Source organism: Vicia villosa, linkage group LG4, assembly GCF_029867415.1.
Source record: "Vicia villosa cultivar HV-30 ecotype Madison, WI linkage group LG4, Vvil1.0, whole genome shotgun sequence".
Lineage (NCBI taxonomy): Eukaryota > Viridiplantae > Streptophyta > Magnoliopsida > Fabales > Fabaceae > Vicia > Vicia villosa.
In genome coordinates, this window is record NC_081183.1 from 102,222,602 (window position 1) to 102,247,827 (window position 25,226).

General features: G+C 35.0%; 1 long non-coding RNA gene across 1 annotated transcript; it reads right to left on the reverse strand.

Annotated features, from left to right (window-relative positions):
* Positions 1-8,296: 8,296 nt before the first annotated feature.
* Positions 8,297-16,084, reverse strand: LOC131599400 (uncharacterized). Its single transcript, XR_009282740.1, has 3 exons — positions 15,951-16,084; positions 10,825-13,601; positions 8,297-8,475 (listed from the first exon to the last, which is right to left on the reverse strand). It is a non-coding gene; the product is annotated as an uncharacterized LOC131599400 (long non-coding RNA).
* Positions 16,085-25,226: the final 9,142 nt, after the last annotated feature.

Consider the following 25,226-nt stretch of genomic DNA (forward strand, 5'->3'; position numbering starts at 1 on the left):
GCCTCTTCATCTCCTCCCATTCTTAAATTTTCAAAATCTTCTCCCTTTTTCCAAAATATTCTTATGTTTGCAATCTTTTCAAAACCTTTTTTCTTAAAAATATCTTTCGCCCTTAGTGGCTTTTCTTCAAAAAGTTTAGACACCGTTAATTGTCGAAACGAGTGGTTATACCCCACGATTTTGAAATTGATTGATAATAACGAGATCTTTTCCGCGTGAGAGAGCTAGTGGCATACTCGTTGATTTTATCCGAGTTGGCGCCCTTCTTCCATTTGCGATGCAAAGAACTTGTTTGTTCTCATGCTCAAGATCAATGGCTGAGTATTTCTCTCTAACGACAACAAAGTGTTTATTCGTTTTAAAAACGTTTTTCCCCAAAAGCGGAACTACATTAGCTCTGACTTCTCCATTGCACCGAGGAGGTATGTAGGCCCAAAGCTTAACGCTTTGCTGAGCTTATTTTAAAAATAAAACAAACCGTTTTTAGCACACACACAACACAGATTTTCAAAAAGGTTCCCGTGGAGTACCACGGATATGAGGGGTGCTTTAAACCTTCCCCTCATATAATCAACACCCGAACCTGAGATCTCTTTCTTGTTTTTTTTAAAAACAAAACTTTGGGTTTTACGTTCTTTTCCCTTTTCCTTTGAAAAAATAAAGCGCGGTGGCGATTTCAAAACGGAATATTGATTCGAGTCAATCCCATGGCTTCGATGTCAGATTTTCCCCGCTACAGAGAGGGCTAAATAAAAATGCAAGATGCCTTGAGGTTGGAGCCCACCTCAGAAGACAAAAGGTAAATTGCATTGCTCTTTTTGAGACTCATGTGAAAATGAATAATTGCAACCAGATTAGGAAGAAACTTGGTTTTGACTGGGAGTATACTGATAATTATGAATGTCATACCAATGGAAGAATCTGGCTAACTTGGAACCCTAGTATTTGGAGTATGAAAGTTATTGAGAAATCTGATCAATTTATCCATACTGAGGTTTATACCAAGCAAGGAAGACTTTCCCATTATCTCACTGTCATCTATGCCCATAACCAAATAACTAATAGAAGGAAGTTATGGCAGGATCTGCACCGGATCAACAACACCATCAATGGACCTTGGATTAGTATATGGGACTATAATAATGTCCTGAAAGTGGAGGATAGGCTTGGAGGTAATGAGGTCCACATTGCTGAGTATATAGATATGGAGAAAATGATGTGTGACAATAACCTCTTTGAACATGACACAACAGGGCCTAATTACACTTGGTCTAATAGACAAATGGAGAATCCCATTTATACAAGAATAGATAGAGCATTAGTCAATACTGCATGGTATAATTCTTATCCCAACAGTGAGGTTGAAGTTCTGAACTCACACATCTCTGATCACTCACCTTTGCGTGTCAAGCTGGATAGTACTCACCAAGTAGCAAAACAGAAACAAAGGTTTAAATTCCTGAACTGTGTGGTGGACCACCCTGAGTTTCTCACCACAGTGAGAGAGAATTGGAACCAAACTGGCACTGATTACCCCATGTATCATCTGTGGAAGAACCTCCAAAATTTTCAATTTAAACTCAAAGGGCTAAGCTGGAACATGACAGAGGGAGTGAGAAATCTCAAGGCAAGCAGAGAGCAGCTTGACAAAGCTCAGTGTTGTTTAAATGATGATCCACTGAACCCAGAACTTTGCAATAATGTCAAAATATAGACTGAGGAAGTGATGAGAAGTGCAGAGCTGGAAGAGAAAATCCTGCAACAGAAGACAAAAGAAGACTGGATTGCTTTGGGAGATGGCAATAATGCATTCTTCTATGCAAAACTGAAAGCAAAAAACAGGCAGACCCAAATCATAATGCTTGAGGATGAACAGGGGCAAAAACTTACTGAACATGATGATTTGGAAAGAGAAGTTCTAGGGTTCTATACCAATCTTATTGGCCAAGCAACCAACAGCAGACAGCATATTGATATAAGTATCATGAGGAAGGGGGCCCAAATGAATAGAGAGCAGCAAGATAGTCTAGTGAAAGAGGTAACAGAAGAGGAAATTTGGAAGGCACTGCAGAGCATTGGGGACAATAAAAGCCCAGGTGCAGATGGGTACAATGCCAAATTCTTCAAAGCAAGCTGGACAATTATCAAGAATGAGGTGATTAAGGCTATCAAAGATTTTTTTGAGAATAATAGATTACATAGGGCTGTTAATTGTGCAGTGGTGACACTCATACCCAAAACCAAGGAAGCTAAGACAATGAGAGAGATGAGGCCGATAGCATGCTGCACAACCCTCTACAAGATCATATCAAAAATCCTCACGATGAGACTGAGCAGAGTTATTAATCAGGTGGTAGATGATAGTCAAACAACTTTCATACCAGGTAAAACTATACATGATAATATCATTATGGCTTATGAGTTGCTTAGGGGCTACAATAGAAAGCACTTGTCACCTAGATGTACTCTGCAAATAGATCTACAGAAGGCATACGACACTGTGGAGTGGGATGCCCTAGAACAGATCATGAATGAGATGAGTTTCCCAAGTAAATTCACAAATTGGACTATGATTGCAGTGAGAAGTGTTTCATACAGATATTGGATTAATGGCCATTTAAGTAGAGTCCTTCAAGCCAAGAGGGGCTTGAGACAAGGAGACCCTATCTCCTCTCTCTTGTTTGTTTTAATCATGGAATACCTCCATAGAAGCCTTGGAACCTTAAGTAAAAATCCTGACTATCACTATCATCCCAAATGTGCCAAGGAAAGCATCACTAATATCTGCTTTGCAGATGATTTGCTTTTATTCTCCAGGGCAGATGAGAAATCTGTAAAGGCTTTGATGACAGTTTTTGATAACTTTTCTGCAGGTACAGGTTTGAAAGCTAATCCCTCTAAATGCAAAATCTATTTTGGAGGGACTTCTTAACATATCCAACAGACTATTGCTGGAAACATTAGATATAGTAGTGGCAAACTCCCATTCAGGTACTTAGGAGTACCCCTGTCCTCAAGGAAAATTACTGTGAACCAATGCCAACCTCTTATAAATAGAATGCTGGAAAAATTCAACACTGGTCCTCCAATCTGCTGAGTTATGCTGGCAGACAGCAATTGGTGAAGAGTACTTTGGTTGCCATTGCTGCTTTCTGGATGAATGTCTTTCCTCTCCCAAAAAGCATCATTAACAGAATTAATTCAATTTGTAAAAACTTCCTGTGGTCAGGTAAAGCAACTGGCAGAAAGGCTTTGGTGGCTTGGGATAGTGTATATCTTCCTAAAAATGTAGGTGGGCTGAACATGACATGCCTTTTGGATTGGAACAAAGCAACAATTATCAAACTGCTTTGGAACTTACACATGAAGGCAGATAAGCTTTGGATTCGGTGGATAGGAGCTTATTATTTGAAAGGTGTAGCCATTATGCAATGGCAAGTGAGTAAGTCACATTCATGGATGATTAAAAGTATAACAAAGATGAGAGATCTGGCTGTGGCTAGTGAATATTGGGGTAAGAGCATACAGCAACAGAAACTCAGAACTGGTGACATGTATGGGGAAATTCGGGACAATGGCATTCCAGTCGATTGGAGGAAAAGTTTCTTCCATAACTTTGCTAGGCCTCGCGCATGTTTTGTCTTGTGGCTTGCTTTGAGGAACCGGTTACCCACGAAGGATAGACTTGAGAAAATCCAAGTGATAACCGATGGTTTATGTAGCTTTTGTGGCCAAACTGAAAGTATAAATCATCTATTCTTTACCTGCAGGTATACTCATGGTATTTGGCAAAAACTTCTCACGTGGCTTGGATACAATAGGACTAGTGTAGACTGGACACAAGAAAGCAGATGGTTCAATCTGGAAACAAATAAGAAGGGATGGAAGAGAAAGCTGCTCAAAATGACTATGGCAGAGTTGATATACCATGTATGGCAAGAACGGAATGGTCTGATTTTCAACAAGCAACCTATGGGGGATGATCCTGTCAAACAAATTCAATATTTAGTGGTTAACCGAGCATACCATAGGATAGAGCTTAAGGGCCATGTGAAATTAGATACTTATGATATTTGCTAATTTAGTTGATGTAAGGTCTGTTGATTGTTTGGTTGCCTGGATCTAAGGATCGGCTTTGTAACTTCTTGTTTTGGGTAATAAAAAATTTCTTTTACTCCAAAAAAAATATTTTAATTATTAAGAAAAATAAAATATTTTTGTGTCAAAAATTAATAGATTATTTTATAAACCTAAAAATATTTTTATTATATTTTTTTGATTTTTAAAACTATTTTAAATTAATTTTGCAAGTTATATTAAATAAAATTGAAAATAAATAATTAATGATCAAGTGTGGTTGGCTGGAGAGTCCATGGTAAGGACTAGCATGTCATAAGCGTTAGATGAGCTGACAAGTTGATCTAAGGGTGAATAGAGTGGAGGCACGTGGTAACAATAGAACCTGCAAAACACTGGATCACAAATTAATTTAAAAAAACACGCGCGCGCTCTGGCCAATAGGGAGAGGCCACGTCTTCATCTTCAACCTCTCGCCACCACTTTTAACAGCGCTTTTGTAAAAACAACGCTGTAATAAGTGAGTCTCAAACCTGCAAAATAGCGAATAGGGGTAAACTCATGCATAAATTTTTCGCGACCTATGAAATCAACTAGCCTTGATCCACTGAGTTCAAATATGCCATTAGTTTCTCCTAATTTTGCCTAAATCGGATAATCCTAAAATGGAGCTCAAGAACCCTAGAATGGCAACTTCGTGTACAAGCATCCAAACCTCAATTAAACTTCCAGAAACGATCAGTACATCAAACTAAACTCAAATATATGTCTACATCTTTTTAAACATGCGTGTATGATCAGATATGAGGTGATTTATGTTTGAACAAACCGTGGCTTGTGTGGCTCGATTTGTGAGGCTTTGATGCTTAAAATTTATTTGGATAGGTTCAATGAAGTTCAGAGATGATGTCTGAATACTTAGTTTGGATTGAAACTAGCTGAAACTTAAAACTCGAATTTCAAATTTCTTGCAAAAATTCAAGTATGATACAAGTGTGTTACAAGCATGGATTTGATTCTACAATTGTTTCTCTCTGTTACTGAAGTGTCCTACTTCATTTATAAGCAATGAATGAGCTTCAAAACTAAGCTACCAAGCATTGATGATCTTTGAACTTTTGAATTCTTTAATATAAAAAAGTTTGAATTCTTTGGCCATGGCTTTGAATTTTCTTCACCCTCTTGCTCTAGGCCTGCTACGTACTTCTCTTGCTGCACAGTTGAATCATTCTTGGTGGCTTTAGCTTAAGAATCAAGCATTGTATCATTATCCTTCACCATTTCTTTTTCAATTTAACTTTAAATGTAATAAAATTAAACCAAAAAAGAAATAAAAATGCTATGGGCCTTAGGTTGGTCGTGAGAGGCCCTTAACATTGTTAGGATCATGTTTGGATCATGAAAAGTTGGCCCCTTTTGAAAAAAAACATTTTTGATCAATGTTGGTTTCATGCATTTTTCCAAAAATTAGCCAACTTTAACAAGGCATAAATCCCTCAATTTTTATCATATCAAGGAGTTCTTGTACTTTTTAGAAACCTCAAGATGTCCTTTACAAGCCACTTTGGAAACTTTGTTTCATTTGGAGAAGTTATCTTGATGTTATGGCCTTTGACAAAAAACCACTTTTAGTTGACTTTGAAAATGACCTGTAATGTCTGAGCTTATATTTTGCAAATGGTGAATCCAATGACCATGGGATCAATTGAATTTGAAAGATAATTGAATTTCCTTCAAAACAAGCTTTGGTTGGAATTTTTTGAATGAACGAGGAGAGAGTTATGTCCAGTCAAAGTTCAGTTGACTTTTTAGGAGAAAACCCTAATTTTGAAACTTAGGGTTTTGTTGATTTTTGATCTTTCCTTGATGAATTATGATCAACCAATGATCAAATGATGAATCTTTTGACAAAATATGGATGTTGACAAAAAATTTCATTTTTGACTGTCTGTTCACTTTTCGGTCAAACTGGTCGTCTGTTGACTGTTTGAGCTGCTGACTGTGCGTTTGAGCGAATTGAAGTTTGAAAATTTGTATGGTGGTACTTTGAGATATATGGAGGTCCATGAAATCCATTTGAGGTCTCAAAAAACTTGTTCTCCTGAAAAAAAACAAAAACCCTAGTTAGGGACTGTTTGTGTAGGAGACAGTTAAGCGTACCTGATTTTTGTGCAGTGCTGAGTCTCTGCTGATCATGTGATTATCAGAAGACTTCTAGAACAAAAATCTTGGAATTTTGAAATGCAAAAGATTGATGGTACAAAACACGGAGAATCATGCTGTCAGCGGGTTTGACTGTCAACTGGCTGTTCAGGCATTAACGTAATAGTTAAAGTTAATTTTTTCTTTTTTTTTTGTTGTGTTAATGGTGAATATTTATTTACATGAGTTGTTAGAAAAACACAAACATAATAAATAAACAAAATACACTGTACGCGAACGAAATTACCGATAATAACCTTGAAAAATATTTAATGCGCAGAAAAATAAATATTTACCTAGCAGAAAACACCCAAAATATTATCTGGATAATTAAACTATAGTACGACAGATAGTACGACATTTAATACTGACAATACAAATATTACATAATATAATGAACAGTACGACAAATAAACGGTACATTATTTGAAAGCGAAAGATACGACAAACTTTAAAAATGACGATTAAAAACCCATGCTATAAATAACAACATATAGATGAGCGGGAGTGTAAGCAACCCAGGTCCGCATTTTTCAGGACTATGCAGACAGAAGAAGGACATGATCACCACCTAGACGGTAATGACCATAAGAAAACACGTACCCATCCACTTCGCCATTTTTGCCGGGGAAGAAGAGAAAATAAATATGAGGTAGAAATTTGAGAGATGAGTTGAAATTTGATGTGAGAATTTATGGAAAAAATGAGAGGTATTTATAGAGTGAAAAGAAGGATAGAGACGTTGGGGAATGAAGTGATTCCGTACAAAAAGGAAAATTTGAGTGGTAGTAGGATTTGAAAGAAAGTGTATAGAATAAAGTTAGGATTTGATTTTGAAAGAAAGAGATTTGAAAAGAAAGGAAACGATTTTGAAAATAATAGAATATAGTACAAAAATTAGTGGGAAATAAAAAACTAATAATAATTTACTTGTTACCAGTACAGTCTGAATCCCCGGACTCTGCGCCTGCAAAAAATTTAATTTTGTACCAATTGCGTCAGTACTATTTATCTGCAAATAAATCTCAAATAAACAGTGTGTGTGAAGTGATAAACAGTAATTGGCGTTTGTGTAAGAATAAATTCAACAGCGAACCAAAATACCGTATAAGAAAAATTCTAAAAACCGAGTATTCATAAAAATCAGGATATTTGTGAAATAAAATCAAAGATTATATGAAACTCCCAATTTTTAGACAGAAATCTGTTGCCTTCTTTCTAAAAAAGATGCGGGCAAATTTTGGGGTATAACAGTTACCAAGCTAACTGTAAACTCCGCATAGAGCATATAAACTAGGCAACCTATTATGGAGTTTCAATCTTGTCCCTCTTGCTGCGAATCATGTCAAAGCCACCCTGCCTACCAAACTTATTCCTGTGAGTCATCACAATATCTTAATTTCTAGAAGAAGAAAGAGATTGTTACATTAGAACATTTGAACACATATATATGTAAATTAGGCAGAAATATAAGGCACGTCAAATGTATTAATCAACCCTAATGTTTCATACTCAAACACCTACATCATATCCTAAGGAAGTTCCTAAAATGGCACTGAGATTTAGGCGCTCGAAGTGGGGCGTTGGAAATTGTTGAAACTCCAATGCTTGGTAGAATATTCTATGCATACAATTGCGATTGCGAGCGGTGGAATTCGTAGACGTTTTTGTATAGGTTACAAACAGTTTTTCTTTAAAAGTTCAACATGAAAATTGTTCTATCGCAAGCAAGCTTTATCGTGAAACTAAAAGATAAACATTTGAGAAGTTGGTTAGTAAGTTAAGTGTTATAAAGTATCCCTATCGAAATTATGAGTGTGACAAAGTTGGCCCAGCTGGTGCTGCAGCGTGTGTAACACCCCATTTCTACCCGACAAATATATATAAATCAGAGTTTTCAAGATTTCTCAATAAACAAATGAGGTGTCACATAATAAAACAAAACAAATCAGCTCGTCGCATAAAGCGGATACATAGCACATTTGAAACAGAATAACTTATTTTATTAAAACACAGCGGAATCACTTAAACAAGTATTCAATAAAATATCTTTAGTTAACTTATCATTTTGTTCAACAAAGATAACACAATTAAACAACAACATCATGAATGACATAAATCGTTCCCCCCAGAGTGCTACGTATCAGAGCGACAATCGACTCGAGTAATGGCAACTAAATCTTCATACTTGAATACCTGCACATTGCCAATATAAAGGCAACGGCGAAACAAGAGAAAAGGGTGAGATATCGAATCATATAAGTGGGCGTATGATAAATTGTATATTAGAATTCAGGCATATAAAATCATTACATCGCAAGTATCATCAGTTACCATACACATCATACCTCCACAGTTCATTAATCTCTCATACTTTTCATCGCACAACAAGTCATACTTATGTAAATAGTATCATCTAATAAATTTCACATATTCAAGTAAGCACAAAATTCAATAGTATAATACTCAAAGATTCAATACTATTATCCCAAATATATACACAATCCATCATTATCACATATTCACACGTTTAACCAATTATATATCAAAACATCACCAATTTCAATTATCACATCTCATGTACACATGACAATCACATAAATGCATATATTCAAACATCACTTAACCTCAATGTGACTCAATGCAAGACATGTGACTCTATGCATGTGGTACCCAATATGGACCCAAAGTTCCACCGCTTCCGATTCATATAGAATCTAGCCACGCTTCAGATCCGGACAAGACCAAAGCCACCAAATGTAAACATATAGTTTACCGCTTTCCGATTCACTCTAGAATCCAAGCCACGCTTATGTTTCAAAGCAAACCACCTTTGTTTCAAGGCATCCATGATATGAATGTATGTACAATGTTAATTAAACATATGCAATTAAGATCATCTCTACCATCTTAATATTTAGCATATCACAATAATTCAACTCGATGAATTATCCACCAATTGTACACAACATTCACAACACATACATATCATTCACATATAAAAGGTCAATTAATCAATTACGATTCACAAAATCCAATTAACACTAGTAACCATACTATCTCATGTTAATTCTCATTTTGCCAATTATATATGAACATACACATTTAAAATCAAGCAATTAATCATTAAAATTAATGCTATCCAACTATCCACAGGGAATCAATATCAAAACAACATCATTGACATAATAATATATATTTCTCAACATACATATTCAATCAAAACACAATTACGGATAAATTCTCAAAATATCGTAATTTATCGACAAACCGAATAATTGATCCAACTTCAAGTATATTCCAATCAATTAAACTCATTGCAATTAATTTAACTATTAATTTAAACAGTTAATATCAAACTATATTAATTTAGTTCACTTCAATTTCTACTCCATTTCCAATTTCTATCATCTATTGCTCAAAACCATTTTTATTGAAAAGAAAACGCTAGCTTTCTAACGCCTCGAACGGAGACTCAAACGGAGTTACGGTTTAAAAGATATGAATTGTTAAAGTTCCAATAAAAAAACAAAACACCGACGTTATACACTGACAACTCTAAACATGTCAGAATTACTCAAAACAATTAAAAATATGACTCTTAATAATTCAAAATAACTCTGACAACTTATTGTCTACTCTAACAACTCTATTGACAACTCTAACAACTCTATTAACAATTCTATTAAATTATTATAATTTATTTGTAAAGAATATTTAAACCAAACACAATTTCAGTCGATTCGTAAAATATCACAATTTCAACAAAATAACACTACCACGTTAATGTACTAATTAAGCTTAGCTACCACGTAAATTTTTATCAAATTTCAAACAACTAATTATACCGTTTAATTCCGCTATTCGGTCAAACGGGGCTGTTTTGAAATTATATGGTACCTACTTTCTACTTTTCGTTTGTGTTACATAGTATCCACGTTTTTTTCCTTTTTGCTACAGAGTGTGGTCATGGAAAGAGAAACAAGTAGTATAATCCATGAAAGTAGTATTGAGGAAATGAAATATATATTGGATATACATGTGGGTCGCTGACAGTATCTTTCCCCAACACAAATCCACTATTATAGACTTCATACTAGTTTCATAATTTCACTTTCTATCCATTATCTAATATGCCGCTACAGTACACAGGCATACACATAGTAAATTAGTAATAGAAGACAAGTAGCAACACACATGAAGACTAGTATTGCACACAGAAACGAGACAATTAGTATAGTGCCGCTACAGGAGGGGTCATCAAGTTCTTACCAATTCGTGGCTCACATTCAATATTTCAGACACAGCATAGCAGTTTCATATTTATTTGAATATTAATACTAACATTAACATCGACATTTCAATTTCCAGAAAACAAAATAGCACTGCAATCTCAAACATCAACTGCAATTTACAGCTAGCATCATTTCATGGATTCCCAATTTTCAACAACAATTTAACATAGCAATTGCAATAAATCTACACCCAAATCCCCACATACAATTGTTCATCAACCCCATTATAGGAAAGGAACCCCACCCTTACCTTATCAATGGAAACAACTTAATGGGTCTCCAAATGCATCTCCAATTTGACACCATGGATGAAATCTTTAAGCTTGTTCTTCTCCTCCTCCAAAGTTGCCTCTTTCTCTTCTATTCTTGTTTCTCTCATTATGACAATACTCTTCTCATCTCTAAAACCCTAATTTAATAGTTGGAATTGGGCTTAGTCTTTCACCTCCTTTTTATTATCCTTCACAAACTAATTTAGGCCCAATAAGACTAAATAACTCAAATAATCAATTATATCGCCTTTAATAATATTCCAATAATATAATAAATTCCGACTTGTAAATAATGTTATTCTTAATATTATTTTCTGACTATCCGACTTCGATTTATATAATTCTAAATACGCCCTTAAATAACACCGACAATTCAATTTCGACTAAATCAAATATTTAAATCCTTCAATAATTTAATTAACCAATTTAATTAAATTCGGGGTGTTACAACTCTCCCCCACTTAGAATATTTTCGTCCTCGAAAATTCGCTCAACACCATCTAAACACAAACCTCGTATCCAAATCTCCAATCTCCAAATCGCGCTTGGTAACACTTCGATCGCTACCTCTTCGTCACAACAACGATTCTCATGAACATAAACACATTACAGTTCTTACCAGTTTTGCAATAATCAACGACTCAATGCAGTATTTTGGCGCATCACACTTATTCCAACAGTCCATCAATCCAAATATCAAGATAACTCATCTTTACCGTCTTCTGGCATATAGTTTCGTATTCCCTCAAGCCTTGCAACAACAGTGTCACCTAAGGCTTCCGCTGCTCAACTCTGATAATTCTCTTTTAAGTCACCATTCTTGATTAAATACTGTCAACTTATATGATTCACAATTTCTCAATTCAAAATAGACTTCCCTTCAATACTCATCCTCACATCGTTGTTCATTTGATATTTCGAATATTTCACTTTGTGAAACTCTCTTGCATAAAACGTAGCACACCGATTGTTAATCTCATCTAATTCTAACTCAACCATCCCTCTTACCAAGCTACACAAACTGATGGGCGGCTATCTTCACGATAAAATATAGATACTCTTTCTACACTATTAAGACAACAAGACAAATCTATAACGTCCAACACGAGTTTCGTCTACCATTAACAATAGATTGAGGGTGATCAGTTCCCCAATTTGCCAATTAGTATCCGACAAACTTAGTGGAGTATAAATCGTTGTTACATCATAATAGCGTTCTTTCCGAATTTCCACTTAAATCCATTAACACGACGTAATCCAATTATTCACTTTGGGTTTTCACAACTCCTACATCATCTTACCTTATCAATCGATCTTGTCGATGAGACACCGACATCCAAACATAATACAAAAGTCTGATTCATAATCACTTAGCATCACATAATTTGTTTCGTCTCAACCGAAGTCCTCCTCATGATAAACTGGCAATAGAAATTCCATACAACCCTTCTTTTATGCACACCGCCACTTTTAGCATCCCAAATACGACTTCTATCATCCCTAAGTCTGACTTTTTCTTCGCTACTACTTCACTCTTCCTTAAAAGTCATCAATACTCAAATCATCTTTAATACCGAACAACTTGTTCTCTCATCTTAATCATCAACAATAAGTTCTACTTAACTTCACTTCAGAAATTTGCGGTAATAAGCATTCTTATTCAACAGGCTTAGACATTTCCATAAGGTAGAATACAACTTCACCTCTTCGTAGGCTCGAACGGTACGTCCAAATGATACTCGAAACCCAAGATACAAATCTATGACGTTATTAGAATTGTAAACATCGACGTCAAGCATCGACAATTTTTATGTTATCTCCCAAACTCCTCAAATAACTTCGACGACAAACTGCACCCCATCCCAACATCATCACGTTAAAATCAAATCTATTACGGCTGCGACAATAATTCTTATAATCCACTTCATCTCGTTATCTCTCTGACGCTTTAAATGGAGTTCACTTTAGGTATCTGAAACTCAAGCTACGCGCATTCTCGAGTTCCAACTCGGATTTGCGATTCACAACACTTCACACATCGACTACGTCCATTAATCACTTATGCGAGTCTAACATAAAGTCTACCGCAGCTTTATCACTTTAACACTTGTCAAACACCGGCATCAGACGCAAAGGTTAAACACACCGACACGTTCTCAGTCCTCAACCGTGCTGAACATCGCCACTCAGCATACTTGACCATCCCTTACAACAGAAACATCTTCAAGAAGTAAAACTTCTCCCCCACTTGTAATCAAACCAATTCCTGCAACAAAACAAACAAGTACCGACAGTGTTTCATACACATGTCGTGTACTAAAGACTAAAACACTGACAGCATTCAACTGTCGTACAACTCAACAGACTCGACAACTTGGCCGGACGGACCGACCTGCTCTGATACCACTAATGTAACACCCCATTTCTACCCGACAAATATATATAAATCAGAGTTTTCAAGATTTCTCAATAAACAATTGAGGTGTCACATAATAAAACAAAACAAATCAGCTCGTCGCATAAAGCGGATACATAGCACATTTGAAACAGAATAACTTATTTTATTAAAACACAGCGGAATCACTTAAACAAGTATTCAATAAAATATCTTTAGTTAACTTATCATTTTGTTCAACAAAGATAACACAATTAAACAACAACATCATGAATGACATAAATCGTTCCCCCCAGAGTGCTACGTATCAGAGCGACAATCGACTCGAGTAATGGCAACTAAATCTTCATACTTGAATACCTGCACATTGCCAATATAAAGGCAACGGCGAAACAAGAGAAAAGGGTGAGATATCGAATCATATAAGTGGGCGTATGATAAATTGTATATTAGAATTCAGGCATATAAAATCATTACATCGCAAGTATCATCAGTTACCATACACATCATACCTCCACAGTTCATTAATCTCTCATACTTTTCATCGCACAACAAGTCATAATTATGTAAATAGTATCATCTAATAAATTTCACATATTCAAGTAAGCACAAAATTCAATAGTATAATACTCAAAGATTCAATACTATTATCCCAAATATATACACAATCCATCATTATCACATATTCACACGTTTAACCAATTATATATCAAAACATCACCAATTTCAATTATCACATCTCATGTACACATGACAATCACATAAATGCATATATTCAAACATCACTTAACCTCAATGTGACTCAATGCAAGACATGTGACTCTATGCATGTGGTACCCAATATGGACCCAAAGTTCCACCGCTTCCGATTCATATAGAATCTAGCCACGCTTCAGATCCGGACAAGACCAAAGCCACCAAATGTAAACATATAGTTTACCGCTTTCCGATTCACTCTAGAATCCAAGCCACGCTTATGTTTCAAAGCAAACCACCTTTGTTTCAAGGCATCCATGATATGAATGTATGTACAATGTTAATTAAACATATGCAATTAAGATCATCTCTACCATCTTAATATTTAGCATATCACAATAATTCAACTCGATGAATTATCCACCAATTGTACACAACATTCACAACACATACATATCATTCACATATAAAAGGTCAATTAATCAATTACGATTCACAAAATCCAATTAACACTAGTAACCATACTATCTCATGTTAATTCTCATTTTGCCAATTATATATGAACATACACATTTAAAATCAAGCAATTAATCATTAAAATTAATGCTATCCAACTATCCACAGGGAATCAATATCAAAACAACATCATTGACATAATAATATATATTTCTCAACATACATATTCAATCAAAACACAATTACGGATAAATTCTCAAAATATCGTAATTTATCGACAAACCGAATAATTGATCCAACTTCAAGTATATTCCAATCAATTAAACTCATTGCAATTAATTTAACTATTAATTTAAACAGTTAATATCAAACTATATTAATTTAGTTCACTTCAATTTCTACTCCATTTCCAATTTCTATCATCTATTGCTCAAAACCATTTTTATTGAAAAGAAAACGCTAGCTTTCTAACGCCTCGAACGGAGACTCAAACGGAGTTACGGTTTAAAAGATATGAATTGTTAAAGTTCCAATAAAAAAACAAAACACCGACGTTATACACTGACAACTCTAAACATGTCAGAATTACTCAAAACAATTAAAAATATGACTCTTAATAATTCAAAATAACTCTGACAACTTATTGTCTACTCTAACAACTCTATTGACAACTCTAACAACTCTATTAACAATTCTATTAAATTATTATAATTTATTTGTAAAGAATATTTAAACCAAACACAATTTCAGTCGATTCGTAAAATATCACAATTTCAACAAAATAACACTACCACGTTAATGTACTAATTAAGCTTAGCTACCACGTAAATTTTTATCAAATTTCAAACAACTAATTATACCGTTTAATTCCGCTATTCGGTCAAACGGGGCTGTTTTGAAATTATATGGTACCTACTTTCTACTTTTCGTTTGTGTTACATAGTATCCACGTTTTTTTCCTTTTTGCTACAGAGTGTGGTCATGGAAAGAGAAACAAGTAGTATAATCCATGAAAGTAGTATTGAGGAAATGAAATATATATTGGATATACATGTGGGTCGCTGACAGTATCTTTCCCCAACACAAATCCACTATTATAGACTTCATACTAGTTTCATAATTTCACTTTCTATCCATTATCTAATATGCCGCTACAGTACACAGGCATACACATAGTAAATTAGTAATAGAAGACAAGTAGCAACACACATGAAGACTAGTATTGCACACAGAAACGAGACAATTAGTATAGTGCCGCTACAGGAGGGGTCATCAAGTTCTTACCAATTCGTGGCTCACATTCAATATTTCAGACACAGCATAGCAGTTTCATATTTATTTGAATATTAATACTAACATTAACATCGACATTTCAATTTCCAGAAAACAAAATAGCACTGCAATCTCAAACATCAACTGCAATTTACAGCTAGCATCATTTCATGGATTCCCAATTTTCAACAACAATTTAACATAGCAATTGCAATAAATCTACACCCAAATCCCCACATACAATTGTTCATCAACCCCATTATAGGAAAGGAACCCCACCCTTACCTTATCAATGGAAACAACTTAATGGGTCTCCAAATGCATCTCCAATTTGACACCATGGATGAAATCTTTAAGCTTGTTCTTCTCCTCCAAAGTTGCCTCTTTCTCTTCTATTCTTGTTTCTCTCATTATGACAATACTCTTCTCATCTCTAAAACCCTAATTTAATAGTTGGAATTGGGCTTAGTCTTTCACCTCCTTTTTATTATCCTTCACAAACTAATTTAGGCCCAATAAGACTAAATAACTCAAATAATCAATTATATCGCCTTTAATAATATTCCAATAATATAATAAATTCCGACTTGTAAATAATGTTATTCTTAATATTATTTTCTGACTATCCGACTTCGATTTATATAATTCTAAATACGCCCTTAAATAACACCGACAATTCAATTTCGACTAAATCAAATATTTAAATCCTTCAATAATTTAATTAACCAATTTAATTAAATTCGGGGTGTTACAGCGTGAAGTCAGTAGGGATTGAGTCTCTTCGAGGTCGTTTCTTATGCACACGCAGTCATTATTCCAGGAATTCTTCAACATCATTGTTGTTCTAACAAACGTCCCCGTCGCATTGACTATAATTTGAACCAAGACACGACCTATTGAGAAAGTTATACGCACTTGAAGTTAGCTTCGTGAACCTAAGTCACATCGAAATGGCATGATGTTTTAAGCCGATATCGACAGCAAAAAGAACTCAAGCCAATTCCAAACCTACATACATCTAAACCAATACATCTCCATATATGTACAAAATTCATCCTCGCGACCATAGCCTTGATTCGGCATTGTGTACCTATCATACCCTAATTTTGACCCCCCCTAAGATGTCACATCATCTGGCATTTCACATCTCCCACTCAGAACAATACAGATACCCAGAGCAATCACCTATTCACTAGGTATTCTATTAGGGTTTCTAGTCTATGAGATTCAAGCAAAGGATCAATGGCCAACATGATCCTCAACATAATCATAGAGGTCAATATGTTTCATCCATCTCAACATGATCTCCAACCTCAAGGCATTGAGCCTCTAGTTCATCAGTACAACCAGACTAGGGTTTTGAGATCCTTAGAGACTATAATCAAGATTTCATCTGGGAAGAGCTTCAAGCTTCAAAACATAATTCACACATCTCAACTACCTTCACATGCTTCCATCATTAATGTCTAAAGGAAAATATACTTCAATTCAAGATCAACAATTCTCAGATTCATCTAGACAACAAAATTAGGGTTTTGACCTAATTCCTCTGGACAGTTGACTTTTAATCAGGACATAGCTCCACAACTCAAACCATGATTCAGATACCTCTAATACTTTAATATAATCCACTCACTTCATTCATTTGAGGAGTAGATCTTGATTCATCACAAAAACCCAAGATTTGCAATTCATTTGGAAAAAGTCAACTGTACAAGTTTGACTTTGACTTTTGAGAAATTTGGTCATCCATGGACTTTTAAAGATCAATATCATCAACATATGATTATTGAAGTCATTTGGCCAAGAAAAATAAAAAAATCAATTAGGGATCAAAAAGTCAAAGTTTGACTTTTCATACGTAGAAAATTTTTCTTAGTGTTTTTTAAGGTTTTTCTTCAAACTTTGAGAAGGAATATCTCAAAATTTCAAGTACAAACTGAAGAAAACTTCCAACATCAAAGTTGTATATTTTGGTCCAATGAACAAATTTGTCACAACTATCGATTTCGCAAAAGATCAACCATTGAAGAGATATGGAGCCTCAAAGTTGCTGCAAGGTCCAAAAATGGTGAAAAACCTCAATTTTCTTCAAACTTTATAGGTCATTTTCACCAAGATCCCAAATGATTCTGAAGAAACACTAAACTAATGAATTGAAGTATATGTCAAGGGCTTTCCAAATTAGGCTTAACCTTCTCCAAATTCATTTTGAGCAGAAAGTTATGCATGCTCAAAGTTGGGCATTTGAAGTTTGTTTTGAGCCATAACCAAGTTTTTGCCTCTTACCAATTTTGTGCAATTACCTCTACCAATTGATGCTACATGACACATAACATATCAGTAGAGATGCCATGTAACCATTTTCACCATTGCATAAAGATTGAAGCACATTCCAAAAAAAAAAACAAGAACATGTGATTATGTAATGATTACTTTTGCGAAATTTATGGCCAACTGATGAATTATCAAAGGAATCTCTTCCCAACCAATTGGAACACATTTCTGCATCAGAATTGTCCCCTAAGATCAAGCAAAATCGAGGGCTAGGGAGTGGTATCAAAAAATACATCATTGCATTTGGATATTTCACATTTCTTCATGCCTAAGGTATTCCAAGAGTGACCTCACTAAGCTTACTTCAATCCCTCAGAACTCAGATCATTTTGCCTATAAATAAAAGTGTTCTCATCAGTATTAGACACACCAAAGCAACTATAATTCTTGCTTTCTCTTTCTCTCCCTCTTGCTTATTGTTTTCTTAGGCTCTTTGGCAAGAAGAATTGAATTCTTCAAACCAAAGCTCTTACTTTGAAAGTAAGCCTTCTAACATCTTAGGGAGGTTCATTAGAAGTGATCCAAGCACCTAGAACACTTATGAAAGTGGAGGATCACCATATCCACTTTCAACTTGGAGCTTAAGCAAGTGAGGTTGTGCAGAACAATTCAGGAGGTGTCAAAGCAATTGGAGCATATCAACATGTTCCTTGGGGTGTAGTTAAGCTCTCCAGATGCCTGCAACACTTCTGTAAGTGCAGAATCAACATCCCCCATTCTCACCTGGAGCTCATATAGGTGAGGTCGAGTTGAACAATTCAGAAGGAATCAAACAGAAATAAAAGTCCATATAGCATCCCTGAGGTACAAGGAAGCTTTTGCAATCATTCATTCATTGCTGGGAGTCCTCTACCATAGCCATAGACCTTCAGTTTCAGAGGTAAATTTTCAAACTTTACCTCTATGATTCATGTACTCTTTTCAATAAAACTCGACACCAATTTTTTCAGCATCATCAGAGGATTGAAAATCCTCTATTATCATTCATTTATTCATCAGCATCATCATTTAATTTCATTTTCAATTTTTAGGGTTCTTCGCGTATTTTAGTTAATTCAGTAGCTATAGTTAATTTCAATCCATGTTAGTTACATATTTGGAATCGTGAGAGAATTTAGAACAAGTTTCATGTTTACATCTCTGCAAATGGTTGAGAAACGAGGGAGATGGAAATTTCAGAATTGAGTGATGAGAGGTTGAAGACGAAGATGGTGTTGGCGCGCCATTTTCAAATATTCAGAAACGAGTTTATTATATTTTGAATGGTTTGCGTGTTACAACTTGAAATCATCGTTAGCCCAATGGCCACGGCGCGCGTCCCATGTTTCTTGCCCAAAGGGCTGGGGTTCGATCCCCCCCTCAGACCTTTTGTTTACATTATTTTCCAAAATCCATTTAAAGCTCATTTTTTACACATATTATCAAATGGATGCTTTCTTTTATCACACTGGGGATCTAGCCCAATTGGCTTGGTTTATGCCAGCTCCCCCTTTGGAAGGGAGTTCAAACCTTGCTACCAACAAAATCAACCATTTATGCTATTTTTCTCCATTTTTCTTCACAACTTCACTTAATAATTTCACCTACCAAATTAAATCATTTTCACTTGAATTTTCACACACTTTTTATTTATCATATCTATTTTATGAATATCCAAAAAATCACAAAAATATTATTTATTTGATATATTATTAATAGGTTTAAAATCACTTGTTTTTAAGTATTTTTAATACTTTTAAATATAGTTTTCTTTATATTTTTCAAACCTAGTCACTTTGTAAATATTTTGTGATCAATCTTTTGGGCCTCTTGAATATCAGAGAGTGTAAGTCCCAACCCTTTTTCAACTTTCAAGTCAACTTCATTTCATTTTCAATCAACTGTTTTTCATAAACAGTAATCAATATTTTAGGCCTCTAATAGAGTGTAAGTCCCATCCCTTTTTCTTTTTATCTTTTAAAACTATTTTTTACAAGCAGTAAATAACTCCTCATCTATTTTCAAAACTTTCTTTTGGTATTGAAGGGCATTATTCCCGATGAAACTCTTCATATACCTATGTGACCTAGTGTCCATCTTCACTTCTTCTGTTTTCAAAACAAAATAATTCAACTATTTTCATTAAACAAATTCAACTGTGTTCAATCAAACTCTCAATCAATTTTCAAAACAACTTCAACTTCAAATTAATTTCACATGGGCTTCTAATAGAGTGTAAGTCCCAACCCCCTTTTTCTTTTTAATACTGTTGCCAAGCTGATGGTAAGGTTTTGTACATACATATTTCAAAGGCCTCCTCTTCATCCAGGTTAGGCTTTACAGTTTTCAATTTACAGTCTTCATTTAAGTTCCTGTCAACTATATATGTACATATATACTGTTTAAATCTTCGTCTGAGAACAACCTTAGGACAGATAAACACACACACACACACACACACACACACACACATACACACACACACACACACACACACACACACACATATATATATATATATATATATATATATATATATATATATATATATATATATATATATATATATATATATATATATATATTATAGGACTATGACCTAGGATTGAGAACGTCTTCCCGGTGAAGGCTCTTTCCTAATAGAGTAATACAGTTCAACCTCAAGATGAATTATTCCCGGTGAAACATCTTGAAAAAAAAGCCTTAGAATACAAATATGGCACATCCACCAAATAGGAATTATTCCTGGTAAAACCTCTTATCCATTTTCCTAGATACAAATTAGTCAAGCCAACATAGCTTTCTCTTGTGCTATAACAAGGACCCTCGATGACCCTCGATCAGCCTCCTCTTGGGCTTACAATACAAGGACCCACAGGCTTCTTAAAAGCATACCTCACAGATTCCTCTTGAGCTTGTATACAAGGACTCATCAGGTTTCTTATAAACATAGGAACAGGTCTTTAGTCACCTTTTAGCCTACCCTAGTGAGATTCTTCTATTCGTAAAACCAAACCTCAAACAAGCTAAGTATGTCTCAATCTCAGTATTGAGTTCACCTTTTGGAATGAGAGACATGTACAATCTCTGTCACCTATATTTTAAATCTCCAAGAAGTCTTCTCCTTAGTAGAGTCAAGATTCCACATCTGGTTTCCTCAACAATGTCAGCCTTAATCTTAGGCTTTAAAAAAGAAGTAATCTATCCCTTCTAAGTCAGCCACAATTTTGGGCTTCGTACAGAACACCAAATAAATTATTCAGTCAAATAAAAAAACTCAACAGAGTAATCCTCAGTAAAGTCAGCCACAATTTTGGGCTTCGTACAGAACACCGTCAAACAATCAATCAATAATATTCCTGTGGCAACAATCCACAGAGTCAATCAAACTCTTTAAAGCCTCAAACTTGGGCCTTGTACAAGCCAACCAATCAAAAAATGTCTAAATCTTTCTTACAGAGGTGAGACATGATTCATCTCTATGAAGAGACTTTTCCATTATTATACCACACTCAAACATAACAAACATCATTTTCATAAAAAAAAACATTTCCCATTTAGATTGATATAAGACTGCCTGCTCTGTTGACTTCACGTCCAGACTGATGTCTTCCTCTAATGGTTGAAATCTTTTATTTTATATAAGATGATACTGGCATACTTACACACATATAAGTAAGGTCCCTCTCTTATCATAAAGTAAACTTTTTATTATAATTTTTCTTTCATATAAGATGATACTGGCATACTTGCACACACACACAAGTAAGGTCCCTATCATGAAAGAACCCTCATTTCACTCATTTTTAAAATGTTTATGGTAAAACAATTGAAATATCTCTCTGTTAAGATGACGACTTGTCTCTTTTCTGCAAGCACATATTTAATTCAAACTTCAACCTAGAGTTTAAACAAGGCACCCAAAAGTCAATTCATTTCCCTAACTAGTTCCCCGAACTACAAAAAGCTCTGACTTCCATTAGGGATATGTAGGCAAAAGATTCACAAGGAATCTTTGCGAGCTAATAAAAAACCAAAAATAGTCATTTCATATGTCTTTCAATTCAATTCAATTCTCTCTCCTAACACAAAGGAGAAACTTTCCCAATCAAGCATCAAACACACATAGATACAAAGAAGGTTCTCGTAGAGTACTGCGGATATGTAGGGTGCTAATACCTTCCCTATGTATAACCAACCTCCCGAACTCCAGAATATCTGTTTAGGTGAAATCCCCACACCTAGAAAACTCTTAGGGTTTATTTGAGATCTTTTTCCCCTGCCTCCTCGTAGGACAATTAAAAAGTTCGTGTGCTTTCGTAGGAAGAATTGAAATAAAATTCCTCCCGCAAGGACGCCTCTCTCCTTTCAAATTTCGCGTGAAGGGTTCGGTGTGCCATCCTCCCAAGTAAATAGGGAGGTAAAGAAAACAACAAGACAGTACCCTGATTAAACATCTGAAACCTGCATCACAAAACAAATAACCATTAACACTTTCACCAATTAACTTCTTCAAATAGTTACAAGCATCCTAACACTTACAAACAGGTTTTAATTACTAATAGAAAAGGCTTAATACCCTTTTTGGTCCCGTACCTATGCCTCTGGGTCCATTTTAGTCCTCTTCCTTTTAAAAGTTTCAAATTGGTCCCTTACGTTATCTAACAGAATCAAAGTGGTCTTTTCTGTTAAATAATGGGTAACGACGTTAAAATAGGTGACGTGGATGGAGCCGTTGGTTAGTGGGATGTCCAGTCATCATTGTCTTCCAATTCTTCTGTTTCTGAAGCACGTTTTATGTTTTTCCCCAAAATCAACCCTACCCCATAATTCAAACCTAAACGAAATTGGTTCTCAAAATCTCCAATTAAAACCTAAATCGTTAGCTAATCATGAGTTCTCTGCGTGGGTCGTCATCATCAAATCGAAACCGAAGTGACTCACATGTATTTAGCAGCTCTAATCTTCCATGGAAGCCTCTATGTTGTTGTGGAGACAATGCTATACTTCGTAAGGCAAGAACTGCTAACAATTATGGAAAGCTATTTTGGGGTTGTCAACATTTTAAGGTAAGCTTTAGTTTCAGAACTGATTAGTTGAATGTTGTTGAAATGTGGCTGTAATGCATACGAATTTTTGTTCTCGATATGGACAGGGACACAATAATAGTGGTTGTGGTTTTTTTCAATGGTTCTATGAAGAATCTAGAGGTGAAATTGAGCAAACCCTGATGAACGATCAATGGAAGATTGATGCAATTACTCAAGAGATGGAAGAAGCCAAAAAACAGCTTGAAATATTGAGGCGCAAAAATAAGGAATTGGAGGATGCTATGAAGAACACCATCAAGTGGAAGAAGATCTGGAAGTTTCTATTTTATTGTGTTTTGTTTGGCTTTGTATTGAAAATGTTGTAAGAGACATGAAGTTGTTGTGAGAGTGGGATAATTTTGAGTTGTATGATTTTAGCATTATTCTGAGATGTAAAACCTGCATTATATTGAAATCTGTTTTGGTACCATATTATATTAAGTTGTTCAAAATCTGTTTTGAGTTGTAAAATCTGTTTTGGTACCATATTATATTAAGTTGTTCAAAATATGGTAGCTTACATAACTTGTTTCATACCAAAATATGAAGGATAGAAAAACACTTAGAAAGGGGGGGTTTGAATAAGTGTGGCTTTAAAAACTTGACAGATAAAAATAAATTGCACAGTTATTTTTATCCTGGTTCGTTGTTAACTAAACTACTCCAGTCCACCCCCGCAGAGATGATTTACCTCAACTGAGGATTTAATCCACTAATCGCACGGATTACAATGGTTCTCCACTTAGTCAGCAACTAAGTCTTCCAGAGTCTACTGATCACACACTGATCACTCCAGGAACAACTGCTTAGATACCCTCTAAGACTTTTCTAGAGTATACTGATCCACACGATCACTCTAGTTACAATCTGCTTAGTTCACTTCTAAGACTTCCTAGAGTATTCTGATCCACACGATCACTCTAGTTCCTTACAACTTAATGTAATCCTAAGAGTATTACAAATGCTTCTTAAAAGCGATAATCACAACTGTGATATTTCTCTTAATCGTTTAAGCTTAATCTCACTAATATATTACAACAGCAATGTAGTGAGCTTTGATGAAGATGAAGATTCTGAGTTTAGATTTGAACAGAGTTTCAGCAAGTTTGATATGAGTTGTTTTGGTGCAGAATCGTTAACCTTGCTTCTCATCAGAACTTCATATTTATAGGCGTTGGAGAAGATGACCGTTGAATGCATTTAATGCTTTGCGTGTTCCGTACAGCATCGCATTTAATGTTATACGCTTTTGTCAACTACCTCGAGCCTTGTTCACGCTGTGTCTACTGACGTAGCCTTTAGTAGCTTTTAACGTTCCTTTTGTCAGTCAGCGTAGCCTGCCACTTGTACTTTCTTCTGATCTGATGTTTGTGAATACAACGTTTGAATATCATCAGAGTCAAACAGCTTGGTGCATAGCATCTTCTGATCTTCTGACCTTGAAGTGCTTCTGAGCGTGATACCATCAGAACTTCAGTGCTTCTGTTCTCTTGTTCTTCTGATGCTTCCATAGACCCATGTTCTGATTCTGCTTCGACCATCTTCTGATGTCTTGCCAGACCATGTTCTGATGTTGCATGCTGAACCCTTTGAGACAAAGCTTCTGAGCGCTGAATTATGCGTACTCTTTATATATTTCCTGAAAGGGAAATTGCATTGGATTAGAGTACCATATTATCTTAAGCAAAATTCATATTATTGTTATCATCAAAACTAAGATAATTGATCAGAACAAATCTTGTTCTAACAAAATATGCCTCTGGTATAACACAAAATATAATCTGTTTAAGTTATTCAAAATGTGTTCAAACAACCAAAAATTTGTAGCTTGCCAAAACATGGTAGCTTGTTTCATACCAAAGCATAATTTGTTAACATAATATAGTTTTCATAACATAATTTGTTAACATAAATTGACACAAAATATGGTAACTTAAATAACACAAACATTGTTACCATAACATAATTTGCTCAACACGCATAATTTGTTCAACACAAACATTGTTACCATAACATAACAGCCAAAACACAATAGGTCTTAATTCTAAGGACATTGTATGGTCTAAACTTTTGTTCAACACGCATTCAAAATACCATAAACACTACAAAATACCATAATAGATCTTAACACAGAAAGTTCATAAATATAACAAGT